Source organism: Neltuma alba, unplaced genomic scaffold (genome assembly GCF_004799145.2).
Source record: "Neltuma alba isolate B1F8T4 unplaced genomic scaffold, ASM479914v2 tig00012475_pilon, whole genome shotgun sequence".
NCBI lineage: Eukaryota > Viridiplantae > Streptophyta > Magnoliopsida > Fabales > Fabaceae > Neltuma > Neltuma alba.
Genome location: NW_021636950.1, coordinates 46,487 through 54,638, shown reverse-complemented (window position 1 = coordinate 54,638; position 8,152 = coordinate 46,487). Strand labels below are relative to the sequence as shown.

Here is an 8,152-nt window from a genome sequence, read left to right as displayed (position 1 = left end):
AATGCCAAACGTGCCCTTCACGAAATTTCCGAGGCAAAGGTAATAAATAAGTAAATAAATTATTGACTTTGGTACGGACCAATGAGAGAAACACACTTTAATAGCCATAAATGTTAGATTACATAAATTTATTTGATAATGTACAGTTCCATAAGACAACCACTACAGCAGAGGGGCACTAATACATATAGAACTCTAAAGACTGTTTTTCATTATCACAAAGCTTCAATTACGCCCACAGACTAGGATAACATTCAACCATGGCTACCCTTATTTTTCCCACTAATCATTCTCCAGTTGAAGATGCAGAAGCTATCGAAAGGCTGTGGAAGGTTCTGATTTTCTGATGAAAACCCATCTGTTTTCTTCCTAAGCATTATAGAGTTTTGGCTTATGATCCTGACTGTTGTTTATTGGCTGGCTTCTATGTTATCTATGGATCATTTCAATGTGAATTCAAATCAGTAGTTTATCTGCATAATCTAGATTGATTTGTTGTGTGTTTTTCAATTTGTAGGATGGGGGACTGATGAGAAGAGCATAATAACAATCCTGGGTCACAGAAACACTTACCAGAGGCAGCAAATCAGAAAGGCGTATGAGGAACTTTACCAGGAGGATCTTGTCAAACGCCTTGAGAAGGAGATCTCTGGCGACTTCGAGGTAACATTGGTTATTAAATTCATCATCAGCATGGCTGTCCTGTTAGAGATCATAATGAAAAACAGTTCATGAGTTCTTCACTTAACAGAGTGAACTTTTGAATTGAAAGTTTTAACATGGTGTGATGACTAAGCGGTCAGAGTTCAAATAAATTCTTAATCATTCACTTATTTGTTGACAAATCTTGTGTGCAAACAGAGGGCTGTGTATCGGTGGATTCTGGAACCAGCAGATCGCGATGCAGTGTTGGCCCATGTGGTCATCAAGGAAGGGAAAAACTACCATGTGATTGCAGAAATTGCCACAGTGCTCTCCCCTGAAGAACTTCTTGCTGTGAGGCGTGCTTACCTCCATCGCTACAAGCACTCATTGGAGGAAGATGTGGCTGCTATCACTTCAGGCCATCTTCGCCAGGCAAGTTCATCATTTCCTCCAACTTTTTTTTTTTTTTTTCATTTTTAGATGATTAAGTGAAATCTTCACAAACATAACGGTGAAAAATGGTCAGCTAAGACTTTAGTGGGTTTGTTTAAGAAAAGAAGTAAGTGGAAGGTGTTTAGGTGTGGTAATGTGGTTGTGAGTCTGTGGTTTGTTTTTTGGGGCCAGCTTTTGGTGGGGTTGGTGACCTCATATAGGTACGTTGGAGAAGAGATCAATGCAAGATTGGCACAATCTGAAGCTGAGATCCTTCATGAGGCTATCAAGGAGAAGAAAGGAGCCAGGAAGAAGTCATCAGGGTCTTGACCACAAGGAGCAAGACCCAACTTGTTGCAACCTTCAATCGCTACAGAGAGGCCCATGGAGCTTCCATTTCTAAGGTACCAAACTTATCCATCAGCCGGTTCAACCAAAATCACATCCTTAATGGATTTTGCCCCCCCTTAAATGTGTCTCCCATAGAATCCCATTAGGTGACTAAACAAAGAGTTTGCTTTTCTTCTTCTTGATCTGTGCAGAAATTGGTGGATGAGACATCAGATGAGTTCCAAAAGGCATTATACACAGCCATCCGCTGCTTCAATGACCACACCAAGTACTATGAAAAGGTAAGGTTTCAATTTTTTATTCTTCCAAATGGGAGATCATTATGTAAGACACGATTATGAGCACAAGAAACTAAACGAGGATTCACTGTTGGAGTAATTTCACCAAACAGGTGGTGCGCAATGCGATAAAGAAGACAGGAACTGATGAGGATGCACTGACCCGTGTGATCGTGAGCAGGGCAGAAAGGACATGAGGGAATCAAAGAACTGTATTACAAGCGGAACAGTGTTCATCTTGAACAGGCTGTGGCCAAGGACATCTCAGGAGACTACAAGACCTTCCTCCTCGCTCTCCTGGGGAAGGAAGATTAAGGCTTTTAAGTTGTTGTGAGGCCACTTTCTGATGATGATGGGTTTGAGTTGCAGAGTGGTTTGAATTTGAACTTTGAACTGTGTGGGATTTCGCTCTCCTTTTTTTACTTTGTGGTTTGATGAACCTCAAGCTGTGATATGCTATGTTGGTTTGGTTTGGTTGCCATATGAATAATGGAGAATGGTTCGTGCTTGCAAAATTCATCCCCTACGCTTCAAATTGAGTCACATACATCAAGGGAAAAATTAGTTGAGGTTTTTTAAAAAAAAAAATTATCAGAAAAGTTCAAAATCATTTTTAATTAATGTCATTACATAATATGTGAGAGTAGTTTTATCTATACGAAAGTTGAAAATCTTTAATTTCAATAAAAAAAAGATTTATCTGAACAAAATTTAAATAGGTTTCGAACATTTTGTAAATAATTTATATTAATGAACATAAAAAGTTTAAAAAGTGTTTTATAATTAGAAAGGGGAGAAGTGTTTATTTATTTATTAAAAGCATTAGAGAGAGAGAAAGAAAAATACATGAATCATGGTTAAATATCCGTATATAATAAAAATATAGTCAGTATTTCTGTCAGAAAAAATATAGCAAGGTTAATAATGTTGTCAGGATCTTATAATCTAATGGTACCAAAATTTTTTCAAATCTTTCTTAGATATGGGGTTTTATATTTAAACTCCTTGTAATAACTAATAAATATAGTATAGTATATTGTTAATAAATCCAAAAAAAAACTAATAAATAAGTGAATTATGGAAAAAATAAAAAATATACTAAGGGCGTGTTTTGGTTGGAGGGGAGAGGAGGGAAAATGAACCCCTCCCCTCTTTTGGTTAAAAATTTTGGAGGGGAGGGAAGCCGAAATATTCCCTCCTCTCCTCTCCCTCCTCCCATTTTAGCTCTCCTCCAAATTAGGGGTTTTTAAAGGGGAGTTAAATTTTTAGACCATTATGCCTTTATGATTTTTTTTATATTCTATACCACCCATAAAATATGTTATTATAATATTATTTTAAATAAATAAAAATATATTATCCTAAAAAAAATAAAAAATTATAATTAAAAAATATATTAAAATAAAAATTAAAATAAATTATTATAAAAATAAAAAACATTATTTAAATAAAAAATTATAATATTATAAATTATAACTGTTTTTTTTATAATATATTATTTATTAAATATATTTTAAAGCTGAAAAAAGGTATAGCTTAAAGAATAAAATTTCAATTTTTTTAGAGCATATAAAATTTGTTAATTTGATTATTTCAAATATATTATTATATTAATTAGAATTAAAAAATACTGTACCAATTTTTTAATGCACATATTAACATGATAAGACTGAATTTTTATTAAATTATATGATTTAAATTAAGATGTAAATTAATTTATATAATATATCAATAAAAAATATAAACTAATATGTAAGGGTAAAATAGTAAATTGATTATTACTATCCATCCTTGTCCCTTCTTGAACCAAACAAAAAATCATTAAGTATCCCCCCTCTCCTCCTTTTTAATCAAACCAAACAAGGTGAGGATGAAACCTCACCTCGCCTCGCCTCGCCTCGCCTCCCCTCCCCTAACCATAATGATTGACTTTATTATTTGTTATTTTGTGAAAGAAAAGAATTCTTCCCATGTAAGAGAATTTGATCATTTGAAGGAAAAAAACATATTTTGAAGCAATAGAAGAAGATATAAACTTTAATTAATGAAAACTGATGACTACGTATTTTATAAAATTAATTATTACAGAACTGATTATTACGAATGAAAATTGACACGTAAAGAATTTAAAGGAATTCAAACTTATGTCTCATATGAATGGAATGGACAAGAGAAAATGAGAAGGAATATATGAAAAATGAAATATGTCTTCATTGTTACCATTATCATCATATTATTTTCAGTATTTTTCACACCAATTCATACAGAATAAAATAATATTTTGTTCTTTTCATATCATATTGGATAGATATAATTAATTTTTTTATTAAAATATTAGTTGTAACTTGTAAGTGAGATATTTGGATATTTTCGACCATGTTCAGCTCTGCCTGCTACATCTATATCATTTTTAGGTAGGCTTGTCTTCTTTATTTTATTTTCATATTATATATTTTGGCTTAGTTTAAAGTTTAAAGAAAGAACGCGTCATCCATTTCTTAAGATATTTCAGTGGTTAGTTCAACAACTCAACGATCAAACATACAAAAAAAAAAAAAAAAGAGCTAAATGAGTTGACTTAATTTGCTTTTGTTGGCTAACCATTCCAAACAAGTTTTTCTAGCAACTCTCAATTTTTTATTACTTAAATTTTCAGATCCAAGTAGGTATCATGATTTGCGATTATGCAATCACATATCACATATCATGCCTAAACATATGCAGGCAGAGTTACATTTCAGAACTTTAATTAGCACAACTAATTCTAGAAACACTTACCTATAATTTTTTTTTTAAAATCTAATCATGTGGTAAAATTATTGCAGATTAAATCCTCACTTCTAACTTTCTTTTCTTTCTTTCTTTTTAAATCCTTACTTCTAACTTTCTTTTCTTTCTTTCTTTTTATTTATGCTCTGATCATATGTTTATTTTTCAGATTCTAAAATTAGCCTGCTCTAGCAATCAAGGTTAGCAAGAAATCCTTGAAGTTGCCATTAGTTGTGTCTTCAATTTTCTGGGATAAGGAAACTCCATACAAGCTTTGATATTCATCCATGATCTCCTTCATATCTGTGTCAGCTCGAGTAACAATCACACGTGTAGAGCTTTCTTCTTGGTGTTCTTATCTGCATCAAATCTCAATGCTGCATCCAGAACCTGAGGAACCAGAAAAAAAAAAAAAAAAAGAAGGAAGAGATTACAGAAAATCATCTCAAGAACATACTTTTCATATAACTGATATTTAACTTGTAAACAGTTTCATCAACATTTATTTTCTGTAAAACCAAACGGATAAAAACCACAGCAGTTTGGAGATTGAATTTAAATTTCTAATATAACATTACCTGAATAAAGTATGTTAAAGGGGAACAAAGGCATTGCACAGTCTCCTTTAACCTTGAGTCATCAAGATCCTAGCCAAAGGCAGAGAGGTTTGATCAGAAATAGAACTTCACAAGTGAATCCTTGAAATAAAAAAACAAAATCTTAAAGGGTTGAGGTCTAAACACTGAACATGAGGCTTACAACACACACACACACACGTGTTAGTTTATAGTACGTCAGTAAGGTCTGATACCTCATCAAGGTTTTTGCCACATAATTCTTTATAGTGCTTATGAACTGCCTGGAGATGAGGTTTGCTTCTTGTTGCTAGTATCCTTATTACTTCCTCATCCTCGAGGATTGACTTCTCATGACCAGCCTGAATGGCAACAGAAAGTGCTTGGGCCTCTGATTTTGCAGTCTCGTCTTTAACCTTTGATCCTTCATATCTATAAGCACTCACAAGGGCAAACAAGAGCTGTTGCCAAAAGCAACATGAACCAAGTTAGAGAATTTTATTCCACTAAATGATAACATACCGAGAAAAATTGTTGTAAAGAGACTCGTAATCGTGTTAGAAGTAGGTCGGGATAAAAAGTGTACCCTGACATCCTTACATGTTTATTTATAACTGATCTGTTTCCAATCATGTTTATCAAAGGGAAAGACCAGTAAAAGCATCAAACATAAATGGGTGATAGTCAAATGAATAATATTAAGGTAGAATGAGGCTACGAATAGGAGTATAAAGATATTCGCGAATACACAAGGACAAAAAATGTGAGTTTCAGTGTTGCACAACAAATGTGATTATATGCGTGTCTCTTTAATTAGTTTGATCTTCGTATTTCGTATAGATTAGATCTGCAAAAGAATATCTCAGGCATCAACCAATGAGAACAACATAATTATTATGGGCAGTCTTGAATGAAGCCCTTAGAAGGGTGACACTCACCTTACGTTCCGCACCATCAATAAGAGAAACTATGTCTTCTTCAAGGGAACGGTCGAAAAGAGAATGGTAGGCCTTCCTAGCTCCCAAAAGCTCTTCTGAGGTCCTGGTGCATGCAATCTCAACTAGCAATCCATAGGCATGAGGACCCTTCTTCAGCGCTTCCTTTGCCAAGCGAGCATCTCGTTCCCACGGATGCATTGCCCACAGCACCGCTGCATTCTGACAAACACAAATGATACTTATATCATCTCCTTTTTCTGAATGATGCATAATGTGAATCTTGCCCAGTGATTCAGAATTTAGGTATATATTTGAATCGAATTTTGTATGACTTTTAAGTCCAATTCGCTAACAAATGAACATCATTGCTTGAGATTTGGTAGCAATCAGTTATAATGTTCTAATCTTTGGACTCTTATGAGACTCTTATGAGACTTTACTTCCTTTTAAGTAACAATTCTTGCACAACCTTTTCTTTTCTTATTATTCTTAATTGTTCCCCTGAAAAAGGTTCAGGCTTTATGCATGTGAGTGCGTAAGTGTATTACAGGACAAAGCAGTGATTTTAAATTAGGGTTTCCCGCTAGCTTAAGACACTTGCAGAATAATTTGCAAAGAATAACAATAAGCAAAACTTAATTGTAGTCCTTTATAGACAATCATTTATCAATCTAGCTATTCATGTAACTTCCTCAAGTGAGTCCCTCTAAGATGAGTTTCTGAATTCAGGTACTGATATGTTAAAGATTACTATTGACAAATGGTTTGAGTAGAGAATGACTAACTAGAAAAATGCCAGCATGACAGACACTGGAAGAGATTCTGATGAGTGAACAAGTTGAAAAATGATTTATGCATATAAGAACTTGCATGAATATACCTTAAAACGCATGAATTCATGTTTTAGAAGTCGAACCCGACGATCATCCCACTTCTCAAATTGGCGTTCATCCTCTATGAAGAGATGCGGTGTTCCCTTCCTGAAAGCCTTCCTATTCTCCGGTTCCCATTTCCCCAAAATCGAAACCACTGATTTCTCATCAATTCCATGTCCTTTCATCGTCAACAACAGCAAAAGTCAATTCCCATACTCTGAAGCATCGGAAAAGTTTTTAACAATAAAACTATAAAATCTTCTGGGAATCTATCCCAAAAAGCTGCCCATTGCTGATATTGGACACCCCTAAACGTGAATCCCAAATCACTGATCGTAACATTTTACCACGAAAACAGTTCAGAAATTCCAGTGAAATCCCACACCTCTCAAATTTATTGAGTTCGCACGCAAACTTCAAAGTAAAAGTAATTTACTAATCATAAATGTTAAAGAGAATGATTTGATTGGTATAATGGTGTTGGAGTAAAGAGTAGCGGAGAGGAACCTGAGAAAGCTTTGGTGAGAGCTTCTACCTCTTCGGGGAGCGCCATGGTGGGTTGAAGAGAGTGTGATTGTTCTCGCTTAATATTTATACGAATCTGTCGGGTCACTTTCGTCATTTGATCGTTTTCGTTTGTATTACCTTACATTCTGTGTTCTCGTTACATTAATTGCACTTCTAATTACGGTTCTGTAAAAAATTAAAATTAAAATTAAAATTAAAACAACGTTTCAGAATAACAAGACAGCATTTCTGAAAAATATGTTACTTCCCTGGTCCTGTTTATAGATAGAGAGAAAAGTTTTTTTATCTTATTTATAAGTCACTTTATTAAATTTTCAGCATGAATATACTATTTTGTCTTTTATTTGTTATAGTGTGGGTAGCTATCTTTTTTAAAAGGTGTATATATATTAAATATGGATAAAGTTAAAAAATTGTCATATTTCAATGAAGAATTAATGCATTTTAAATTTTTTTTGTCTGTGTGAAATATATTAAAAGTGTCTTATAAATAAAATCAAAGGAGTAAAGTACACTTATGGAATACAAATGCTCTTAAAGACACATTAAGGTAATTAATTTTTAGAAACTTACTTGGTGACAAAACTGAAATTGAATCTGAAAACCCCCACAAAACTCTTCGAACATTCATTTAACTGTTACATATATAAGATCACGCAATTGTTTTTTTTTTTGGGTTGAAATAAAAATAAAAGTAACCCGATGTTTAATATAATGAGAAAAACTTAGGTTGATATATGCTAAAATTTGATTAGAAAATT

General features: G+C 33.5%; 2 pseudogenes; one reads left to right on the top strand and one right to left on the bottom strand.

Annotated features, from left to right (window-relative positions):
- Positions 1-309: 309 nt before the first annotated feature.
- On the top strand, positions 310-2,160 carry LOC114727439 (annexin-like protein RJ4; annotated as a pseudogene).
- A 2,417-nt stretch (positions 2,161-4,577) lies between these two features.
- Positions 4,578-7,416, bottom strand: LOC114727438 (annexin D4-like; annotated as a pseudogene).
- Between the last annotated feature and the right edge of the window lie 736 nt (positions 7,417-8,152).